The sequence below is a fragment of the Heterocephalus glaber genome, unplaced genomic scaffold (genome assembly GCF_053883595.1).
Source record: "Heterocephalus glaber isolate CG9 unplaced genomic scaffold, H.glaber_assembly_v1.0 deba00001429, whole genome shotgun sequence".
Taxonomy (NCBI): Eukaryota; Metazoa; Chordata; class Mammalia; order Rodentia; family Bathyergidae; genus Heterocephalus; species Heterocephalus glaber.
In genome coordinates, this window is record NW_028258294.1 from 14178874 (window position 1) to 14191236 (window position 12363).

The following is a 12363-nucleotide window of genomic DNA, read 5'->3' on the forward strand; positions in this document are numbered from 1 at the left end:
ATAAAAGCGACAGGATCATGTTTGCCTTATGGATGGGCCTAGAGTATGAAGCCTCATTTGCATTTTTCAAAATCACATTAACACATTTTCCTGTGACATAACGTCTTGGTGACATGTTGATATCACACTTTTAAAAGCATGATCACAGAAATAGATCTATGAATAATTGAGATAACTGAGTTGGCCCAAACCACAAAAGTATAATTTAATGTATTCATAAATTATGCATTTCTACTGTGCATTTAGGCATTTCTATTTTGTAGAATCTCTGTCAAATTTATAAAATACCCATCACATTAAAGATTATCCATATCAGCACCAATCTACTAGATTTCTTCATTATTAATGACTTTTAGACAGTTTTGGTTTTAGTAATACTGATTAATTGTGTTGAGTTTCTTTTTTATTTGTTTGTTTTTTGTTTTTGGTACCGGGGATTGAACTCGGGTCCTTGAGCTTGTGCAGCAGGCGGCAAAACCACTGAGCTAAGTCCCTGGCCCAAGTGTTGAGTTTTCTATACCTAGTTCTTTTAAAAATAATCAGCCATAAAATTTAATCCACTTCTACAAAGAAAGGTAAATTTCAAGTTCTCTATTTGTCTTTAAATGAGATCACATTAGGGCATAAAGGAACTGCAGTTAAAAGGAATGCAATGCAGACAGACTGATTCAGCATCCATGTTCTGCCATATACTGCCTATATCTTCCTGCCAAGTACATCTGAGAAGATTGTTTATTCCATAGATGATTTATGGGGAGTAGTAAATGAATTAATTTATGTTAAAATTTAAAATAATATTCTTTCTCCAATAAACACTAAAATACTAGCAAATAATGAACTGGCATATATCAAAGACAGTAATTCTACCTATTATTCCTCAGAGAATGAAAGCAGATGTTTGCAAAGAGCTTTTATAAGAGTCAATTTTCAAAATGAGTATAACCTTTAAATTATCTATCCATCTTTTGAGAAGTTATCACATAGGTATAATCACAAAGGATGCAAAGATATATAGTTAAAACTGTATTGCTGATAATATTGAAATATTATAAAATAAATTTCTACAATAAAAATAACTAAATTTCTAATTCAAAATTAAAATATTAAAAAACTATGGTTAAATAACTTGCAGATGATGCAAAAACTGAGAAAAAGTTTATACATGCTGTGAATGAGGAAAAATACAGAATAGTATGATCCCATTTAATAAATATGGGCATTTTAATGAAAAGACTGGAACACACACACAATGTGAAAAAGGTAACTTAAGACACTATTTAACAACAACAAAAATTCTCAATATGAAACTAGTCTGTGGAAAGAATTTCTATCACAGAAGCATATTGTACTCCAAAATTTTTAAAAATTCTTTTATTGGTATATTTTAGGTACAAAATACATATATTCCAAAATTTTAACAATACGTATCTTTGGTCAGGAAGATTAAGGAAGCAATGGTTTTCTGTTTTATATATACCATCTATTCCTGTAGTGTTCAAACTTTTAAAAATAAATGTTCATTCATTCATTCATTCATTTTGTAATAACAATAAACTTTGACATTAAATCTACAGAAAAAAATACAGAATAGCCTGTACAAGATAACAGCATGGAGCCTTAAAATTACAATGACTCAATGAAAATATAAATGCATTTATTTTTATTTCTTATTTCTATCATCAATTATGGTGAATTTAGCTTCTCCAGTACTTACAAAATTTTTCACTACACTCACAATTGTGGCTAGTTATGTATTATTCCTTCCAAACTTTTCCTCACTTGATTCAAATTGTCTGAACTTTTTCCACATATTCTTTATTAAGCATTGTTATTCTTTTTAACCCATAATCTTTTAAATTATTTTGGAAGTTTTTGCTTTTTAATTTAAGCATCATATATCTGAAATTTTCATAATTTATTATTGTTTATGGGTATAATTCTATGAGACATGACTGAAAAACATGATAAATGTTGGAGTTAAAAATTTTATTACAGTAGGGCACATTAACATTGATTCTCCTCAAAATACTTTTTCTTTATCCAAACACACTTATCCTATTATTCTTGGCCATGTGTCCTTTACTGTAATAAGATTTTACTTTTAATTTAAACATTTACTCTATATTTTTGATCCCTCTTGTCATTGTATGTGTGTAAACATGCATATACATATATATTCATATAGACGGTTATAATTATTATAATGAAATTCCAGAGGCATCAATCTTTATAGTATTTATTTGCTAACATTTTGTAGGTTCAAAGTTCAACTCAGCCAGATGTCTTTGTTTGGCCTCTGTTGAGGGTAGCAGATGCACACATCAAGGGAGGAGTGTGTGTGTGTGTGTGTGTGTGTGTGTTTGTGTGTGTGTGTGTATGTAGGAGCTTACATGGTCAAACAGGAAGTCAGAGAAACAGAGTGCCTGGTGTCTCACTGTTTCTTTTGAGGGATCAACCTCAAAGATCTAATGATTTCCCATTAGTCCCTGCCCTCCAAGGACTCTATCACTGTGCAACAATACCATTTTAAGGACTAAGACTTGAACTACAATAAAGAGTTTCAGGACACTGTGACCACACTGAAACCATTACTCTTCTGAGTTGGAGGTTACCACTTTAATGGTATAGATATCAAATCTTTTTCTTTTTTCTCTCAAAAGATCCCTTATATTTTTTCAGCTTAATGCACAGCAAAAGTTCTTTATTTAATTGCCTGAAAAGGTAATTATAATTTGGTTAGGATAATGGGCTTACGTAGTTAATGTTACCATGTTTCAGAAAATCATTCCTAAACACAGAGTGATAAAAAATATGTGAATTCAGAATTTCCTGTTGATAGAAGAACATATTATAGTATGAGTTTACAAGAAAAAACTTCTAAAAGGTATTTTCACAGAATGATTTTACCAAAATATACTTTGTCCCTTGTTTCTGAGAAGTTCTTGATACTCAGGATATCAAGGAATTTAAGATGTCCCTGAGCTTTTTTCAAGATTTGGCTTTGTCTGGAGCAGCTTAGTTCAAGTTATATTAAATAATTTTGTCTGTAGATGAGGTCAAATTGTTTTTTAAGAGGTTTTCAATTATTTAAGCCAAATATTTTTTCTTCAGATATGGAACAGTTAAGGAAATAATTGTGTATTTGTGTTTATTATATGTGTCAACTCTTGTACTCAAGCATGCAAAAAACAATATATATATTCTGTAAATATTATAGTAAATAACTGAGGTGTGGACCACAAAAAAGCCAATTAAATTCAATTTAATCCAATTAAATATAAAATGGAAATTAAATGTGAAGCATTAACCATCATAAATAATGGGTGTACCAGTTCTATAGGTTTACAAAGTACCTAAAGTTTATCTGTATAGCATTTTGGTTAATGGAACAACTGACACAAGAACAAAAATATTAAATGTCACATAGAAATCATCTATAAGAGTCAAGCAGATATATTTCTCATCATGAAAATTCTTTGCCTCCAGTCAAAGATTCATTGACACTTAATGAAAAAAAAGCCTATAAAATTCCTGATTTGACTCTCATTTTAGGTTGTGGGTTTGAAATCTTTATCAAAGATCAGGTATCTGAATATGCCTGGGGTTGATTCTGTATTCTCTATTCTGTTATTTTGATCCACATGTCTGCCTTTGGAGCAATACCATGCTGTTTTTATTATGGTAGCCTTGCAGGGTACATTGAAGTAAGGTATTGTGATGCCTCCTGCTTTGCTCTCATAGCCCAGGTAGTCTAGGATTTTTCTGGTTCCATATGAATTTTTGTATTTTTTTTCTAGTTTCATGAGAAATTGCATAGATATTTGCATTGAGATTGGATTAAATCTATCAGTTTTGGAATTATGGATATTTGACTATATTCCTTCTGCCTACCCAGAGAAAGGATATATCGTTCCATTTTCTGATGTCCTCTTAAATCTCCTTTTTCAGATTGCCGTAGTTTTTATTGTGGAGGTCTTTCACTTGCTTGGTTAGGTTAATTTCTGAATCCTTCTTATTTCTTGATGTTATCATGAATAGCATTGTTTCCTAATTTTCTCTGGGTGGTTTCATTACCAGTGTTCTGAAATGCTATTAATTTTTGTGTTGATTTTTTATCCTGCTACATTGCTTAATTTGCTAATAAATTGTAGGAATATTTTGGTGCAATTTTGGGGGTCTACTATGTAGAGAATTATGTCATCTCAGTTTGACTACTTCACTTTTGATATGCATCACATTTATTTATTTCTCTTCCCTGATTGCTCTGGCTAAATATCATGTTGAAATACCATGTTGAAGAGGAATGCTAATAGTGGGAATCCTTATTATGTTCCTGAATTTGGGTGGAAAACTTTCAGTTCTTACAATTTTAACATGCTGTTGGGCACTGGTTTTTCATAAATTGCTTTTATCAGATTTAGGTAAGTTCTTTCTATACCTATTTTCTTCAGGGTTTTTTTTTTATCATAAAAGGAGTTTGGATTATATCAAAAAATTTTCTGCCTCTACTGATGTACTGTAATCTTTTTTCCTCCTGCTTCTATGTAAGTGTTGTATTGCATTTATTGATTTGTGCACATTGAACCATCCTTACAATCCTGGGATGAAATTTACATAATCGTGATGTATGATTCTTTTGATGATTTGTTGCATTCTATTTGGCAATGTCTTATTGAAGACTATTGCAACTATGTTTATTAAGGAGATTGGTCTGTAGTTTTCTTTTTCATTTGAGTTTCTGTCTGGTTTGGGTATCAGAATGATGCCAGCTTTCAGAAATGAATTTGAAAGCAGTGTTTCTCTTTCATTTTCATTGAACAGTTTAAGAAGTACTGGTATTAAAACCTCATTAAAGGTCTTATAAAGTCATCAATGAATCTGTTGGGTCTTAGGATTTTCTTAGTTGGTGGGGTTTTTTTTTTTCTTACTGCCTCAATTTCATTGCTTGGTTCAATTATTCAGAATTCTTATGCCTTCATGGTTTAATTTTGGTAATTTGTATTCATCTAAGAATCTGTCCAACTCTTTAATATTTTCCAATATGTTAGAGTATAATTTTTTTGTAGGAATTACTATCTTCTTAGTTTCAATGATAGTCATTGTGATTTTACCTTTTAATTTCTAATTGCATAGATGGGAGTATTTTCTCTCAGTAAGTGTGATTAAGAGTTTATCTGTTTCATTTGTTCTTCCATAAATTCAGCTCTTTGATTAGCTAATTCTTTGTATTGATTTATCATTCTCAATTTCATTAAGTCCCACTCTGATCTTTTCATCTACTTCCAGAAACTAAGATTAGGTTTGGGATGTTGTTATTTTTCCAATATCTTGCAGTTCATTATTATTTATTTTAGCATTCTCTGTTTTTATTCCAATAAACTTCTCTCTGTTAGGACTGATTTCATTGTGTCCCATAGGTTCTAGTCTGTTGTACTGACATTGTTTGACTCCATTAATTAGTTAATTTCTTCCTTGATTTTTTTTGGACCCTATTGGGTGTTCAGTAATGTGTTACTAAGCTTACAATTGTTTATAAATTTTCTGTGATTTCTTTTATGATTGCTTTCTAGTTTCAAGCTACAATCATCTGATAATAAACATGGGGTGATTTCAATTATTTTGTATTTATTTAAGCAGACTTTGTGGACTTGTATGTGGTCTATTTTGGATAAAGTTGAATATGCTGCTGAGAAGAAAGTATATTCTCATGTACAAGGTAGGAACACTGTGGATATGTATTAAGTCTTTTGTTAAAAGGTATTTTCAGCTCATATTTTTTTGTTGATTCTCATTTAGTTGATCTGTCTCTTTGTGGAGTATTGACATCATCCAATATGATTATGATAGAGTTTATTAGATCCTTTATGTCCAGCAGTATTTGCTTTATGAAATTAGGTATTATAGCATTTGGTGCATATACTTTTAAAAATGCTATCTCTTCCTGTTGGATTATTCCTTCAAATAATATGTAATGACCTACTTTGTCTCTTCTGTTCAATTTTACCTTGAAGTTTACTCTGTCTGAGAGTAAAATTGCTACCCTTGTATTCTTTTAGTGTCCTGTTGCATGAAATAGTTTTCCATCAATTGAATTATAGTCTATTAATATCTACTTGGATTAGATGAATTTCTCAAATACAACAGACTTTTGAATTATGGTTTTTGACCAGGTCTGTCAATCTTGTTCTTTTAATTGGGGAATTATGGCCATTAACATTAAGAGTTACTACTGAAAGTTATTGATTTATTCCTGTCATTATATTCTTTTTCCATTAATGACTACTTTATTTTTTTGTTTATTTATTTCCATTGGTTGATATATTTCATTCCATTTGAATTTTAGGTTTTATTGGCTTCATTTTCTCTGTCTAGGCTATTCTTGTGTATTTCTTAGAATGTTTTTTGGGGTTCATGTATTTTAAATTGTTCTTTTTCATGGGATAGCCTTATTTTTACATCTATTTTTAAAGAACATTTTGCATGATATGTTAATAGTACTGGAAAGTATTTGTATTTAGGGCTTTAAATACTTCACTACAGGGCCAGGGATTTAGCTCAGTGGTTTCACTGCCTGCTGTGCAAGCACAAGGACACGAGTTCGATCCCCGGTACCAAAAAACAAAAACAAAAACAAAAAAACCTTCACTACAGGTTCTCCTGGAAATTAAATTTGTGTTGAGAAGTATGATGTAATCCTGATGGGTTTACCTTTATATCTGCTTGTTTTTGCTTTTATCTGACAGATTTTAAGATTCTCTCATTTTTGAGTTCACACATCAGTAAAAGTTATATATTAAAACGTCTAATGTAAGTCAAAACTTCAAAGGTATTTGAATGCCAAAACCAAACAAGAAATGTTTATCATTTCCTACTCAGGAAATTTGAAGCCAGAATATCTTCTTACTTTCTTTGTCTCTTCCTCACAGGCACCATCTACAAACCCCAAGTCTTTGTGTTGAATAGCTTTTCTGTTATCACCCAAAGTCACTCTTTGTTTCTTATACTCCTCTTCATGTATTATTTTCATCAGAATTTTTCACTGTGTCTTATTGATTGCACATTTTTTGATCTGGGAATTTAAAATTTTAATTATGATAAAACATACAATATATAATACTACCTTTACAATTTTAACAATTAGTTTACTAGTATTAAATATATTTACATTGGTGTGTAACAAATCACCATACATTTTTTGTTTTGCAAAACTGAAAGTACATCCATTAACTCCAATATTCCATTTCTCTCTCTTCTCAGTCCTAGGCTGTGAATTTGACTATTCTATGCATTCCACATATAAATGGAATAGTAAAGGGTCTTTTGTTGAGATTGGCTTATTTCACTTAGCATAGTGAGAATTTCCTTTCTTTGGGGGCTGAATAATATTCTATTGTCTGCACATCCCACATTTTGTTTATCTAGTACTTTGCTGATGACCACTTAATTTGCACCACATTTTCAGTATTTTAAATGAAGTTGCTGTGAACAGCACTGTCTAAATAATGTTTTTCAGATCTGGCTTTCATTTCATAAAAGTCACTGTTTTTAAAAATAATGGCTATATTATTCTTCATTTCCACTAACAGTGCACAGTAACAAAATTAATAAAAAAATAAAATAAATGTTTGCAAGATCATACTAAAAATAGTACACAAATGGAATTTAAATTAATAAATATTGAAGAAATAAAGAGGTACATTTTAAAAATGATTAAAAGAGATAGAAAGCACAATTTAAAAACATATATGCACCTAACAACAACCCCAAACCCATGTAAAAAAAGTGTCAGAAATAAAGAGGAAATTAGACAACTCTCTATTCAAAATTAGAAACTTCATTAGCCTCCTGTTAATGCTAGATAAGATAACTAGGAAGAATTTCAGTGGAGAACCAGAAGGCTTGCACAAAAATGTAATTCAACTAGTCCTAGCTCTAGAACGCTCAATCATCAATAGTAGAATATACTTCTTCTCAAGTGGATAGGGAATGTTCTTGAAAATAAACCAAATGTCACACCAAAAATCAAAGCCCTGGGCCAGGGATTTAGCTCAGTGGTACCATGCCTGCCTTGCAAGCACAAGATCTTGAGTTTGAGCCCAGTACCAAAAATAATTAATTAATTAATTAAAAATAAAAGCCTTAATACATTTAGAAGGATTGAAATGAATTGCATCTGTCTTTTCACCACAATGGAATAAAATTACATACCACAAAAGAGAATTGAAAAATTCACAATATGAAGAAATATTTTTGAAAACCCACTCATAAAAACAATCTCATGTATTACTTTTCATTGTGATAATGAAATGCATATGTTTGTATCTTTATAAGTAAAAAATATATTTACCTCATAGTTCTGGTGGCAAAAACGTCTGAATAACATACTGTCAGCTCTGACAAGGGTCCTCATCTTGGTTGTATACTAAAAATGTATATGTGATGAATTCCACCTCACAATATATTTTAGAGGCAGATTCAGACTTTTACAACAATATATGTATGATAACTGGCCATTTTCCCACAAAACTATCTTTTCAAGTGCATAATCCCAATTGATGTAAGGACTTCCCACTAGGCACTAAAGTTTAAAAGTTTCAAATCCCCATACTGATTTCCACAGTGGTTGCAGCAGTCTACACTCCCACAAGCAGTGGAACAAGGTTCCTTTTTCCCCACAGACCCACCAGCATTTGTTATTGGTTGATTTCATGATAGCAGCTACCCTTTCTGGAATGAGGTGAAATATCAGCATTGTTTTCATTTGCATCTCTTGAATGAGCAGTGATGTTGAACATTTTTTCATATGATTATTACCTACTTCTACTTCTTTGTCTGAGAAATGTCTGTTCATTTCAGATGCTCTTTTTTCAAATTGGGCCTTTAAATTTGGGAGGTCTGATTTGTTTAAATTCTTTATATATTCTAGATAATAGACTTTTGCCTGAGGAATAGCTTGTAAAAATATTTTCCCACATTGTAGGTTGTATCTTCATGGTGTTGGTGGTTTAATTTGCTGTGCAGAAGCATTTTAATAAGAAGAGATCTCACTTGTTGATTGTTTCTGCTAGTTCACATGCAACTGAAGTTTTGTTCATGAAATCTTTTCCAACACCAATGTCTTCAAGAGTTCTACCTAACTTCTCTTCCAGCCAGTTTAGTGTCTCTGTTTTAATATTTAGATATTTAAACCATTTCAATTTTACTTTAGTGCATGGTGAGAGATATAGGTCTAGTTTTAATCTTTGGTAAGTTGAAACCCAATTTTTCAAACACCATTTATTAAAAAGGCTATCTTTCCTCTCGTGAGGGTTTTTGGCTCCTTTGTCACAGATGAGGTGGCTGAGTGTGTCTGGAGTTGTTTCTGGATCTTCTAATCTCTTTCACTGATCCTCAAGTCTGTTTCTTTGCCAGGACTATGCTATTTTTATCACAGTAGCTTTGTAGTACAGTTTCAAGTTGGGGATTGAGATACTCCCTACCTTGTCTTTATTGCCTAGAATTGCTTTTGCCATTTTAAGTCTCTTCTTGTTCTGAACGAATTTTTGAATTGTTTTCTCAAGGTCTGTGAATGAAGCTGTTAGAATTTTAATTGGGATTGCACTGAATCTACATAGCAGTTTTGGAAGTATGGCCATTTTCACTATACTGATTCTTCCTACCCAGGAGCAAGGATGTCTTTCCATTTTCTGATATCTTCTTTGATCTCTTTTTTCAGAGTGCTATAGTTTTCAGAGTACAGGTCTTTTCTTTCTTTCATTAGGATGATTTCTAGGTATTTCTTTCTTTCTTTTTTTGATGCTATTGTGAAGAGAGTTGTTGCCCCAGTTCCTTTTTCAGTGACCCTGTTGTTCGTGTACAGGAAGGGTATTGATTTTTGTGTGTTGACCTTGAATCCAGCTACTCTACTGAATTTGGTTTTTAAGTCTAGAAGACTGTTGGTGGAGTTCTTGGGCGTCTTCTACATAGAGTATCGTGTCATCTGCAAATAATGACAATTTAGCTTCTTAGTTTTCTATCTTTATTCCTTTTATTTCTTTCTCTTGTCTAATTGCTGTGGCTAATGTTTCCAAAACTACATTGAACAGGAGTTGTGATATTGGACATCCTTGTCTGGTTCCTGATTTTAGTAGCTAGAATATATAAAGAACTTAAACAAATCAGACCTCCCAAATTTAAAGACCCAATTAAAAAAAAAGGGCATCTGAAATGAACAAAAATTTCTCAAAGAAGTAGAAGTAGGAAATAAACATATGAAAAAATGTTCAACATCACTGCTCATCCAAGAGATGCAAATGAAAACAATGCTGAGATTTCACCTCATCCCAAAAAGAGTAGCTGCTATCATGAAATCAACCAATAACAAATGCTGGTGGTGCTGTGGGGATAAAGGAACCCTGTTCCACTGCTCATGGGAGTGTAGACTGGTACAACCACTGTGGAAATCAGTATGGAGATACCTCAAAAAACTCCAACTAGAGGTACCATTTGACCTAGTTATTCCCCTACTAGGTATCTTCCCAAAAGAATTAAAAGAATCATACCACAGTGATACATGCGCATCCATGTTCATAGCAGCACAGTTTCTAATACCTAAAATTTGGGAAAACCCAATTGCCCATCAATGGCAGACTGGATAAAGTAAATGTGTGTTTTGTTTTGTTTTTTATAAAATGGAGTACTAACTACTCAGCCATAAAGAATGAGAAATTTGAGACATTTATAGATAAATGGATGCCCTTTGAGCCAATACTCAAGTGAAATAAATAGGACAGCCATGTGTAAATACTGAATAATTTCTCTGGTATGAGAAACTCAAAGTGTAAATAAGAATCAAAAGGCATAATAGATAATGTGCAATAGGTAGAAAAGGTCCAAAGGGTAAGGGAAATTGGGAGAGGTTGGCAAAGGAAAGAAAGCAATGGAATTAATATGAGAAAAAGAAAAAATGGAAACAAAATCTTTGTAAATAGGGAGGTGTGGAGGGGTTGAAGAGAGGCAGGGGAATGGAGAAAAATAAGAATGAAGACATATTTTGTAAAGGTACAAATTTCCAATGATGAATGTCATTATATATATATGTGTGTGTGTGTGTGTGTGTGTGTGTGTGTGTGTGTGTATATATATATATATATATATAAAATGTACCAATAAAATTATTTTTTAAAAATTTCCAAATCACCTCCCAACACAACCACCACCTGTGGTCCAAGCTCTCAACCCATGCACTTTAAGTGGACAAACAACATCATCATCATAGCGTTTCACCCCTAGAACTTCAAATTTCCTGTCTCACAACTCAAAATGTCATCCTCAGTAACCCCAACACCTTACTTCCAATATTTCTGGAAATTCCAAGTCAAAAATCTCTGTCAGATTGAAAGAACACTCAATGGTGAAACCCCATTTTTAAAAGGTACATCTTTCCACCATTCAAGAGCAAGATAGGGATAAGAAAAATATTTCATCAGGAAGAAATATATAATTATTCCAAAGTGAGATGAAAATCTTTCAAGCAGAAATTAAACCCTAAAATTCCAAATCTGGCAACTTGTACATACTCCTCAGGGAGAAGTATGTTCCTAAGACCTTAGGCAGGCTTGCTCTATATCTTTGCTGGTCAGCAGCCATGTGGCTCCTCTCTGGGGTGGCAGGCTGATGTCAGCGGCTTTCTAAGGTGGTATGGCATGTTAATGTTCCTGATACCACCACTGCAGCTCTGTTTCTGTAGCTGTGCTAGACAATGACCCATCAGATGCTCTCTGCCGGGGCTCTAACCCTGCAGCAACTGACAGTCTCTCAGACCTTGCTTTGAAATCTTACTGAAAATCACCTTGTCTTCACAGAAAGTCAGTGAAATGTAGAAACCAAATGCTAACACAGGTGCAAACTGTGCCTGGAACTGATTAAAATGTAACTGCAGCTATAGAGTGTTTGGACAGTTCAATATTGAGAAAAAAATTTCTAAGGTGGTTTTGGCTATGAGCCCAGGGAGGCTGATCCTGAGACAATTCTGCACTTAAAAGACTCTGGGCAGGCAGTGGAAAAGGAAGCTTTGAATATTTCTTAAATGCCTTCCAAGACTTTTTTCCAACAATCTTGACGCCAAGCACTTGACTTCTTTTTTATTCACACAGATCTCTAACAAAGCCAGCTTGCCCATACACTTGCCTACTGAGCACAATTTTTCACTCTTTCCTGACCAAATTTCAAAGATTTTTCCAAGTATTTCCACTTTCTTTTTGCTTCTGAATCATACATAAATGTGACTAAAAGCAGCCAATAATGCTTATATGCCAAAGCCTGAATGTTTTATGCTTTGTTTTGCTTTCTTCTTTCCCTTTTTGTTTTCCTCCTCTTTCTTCC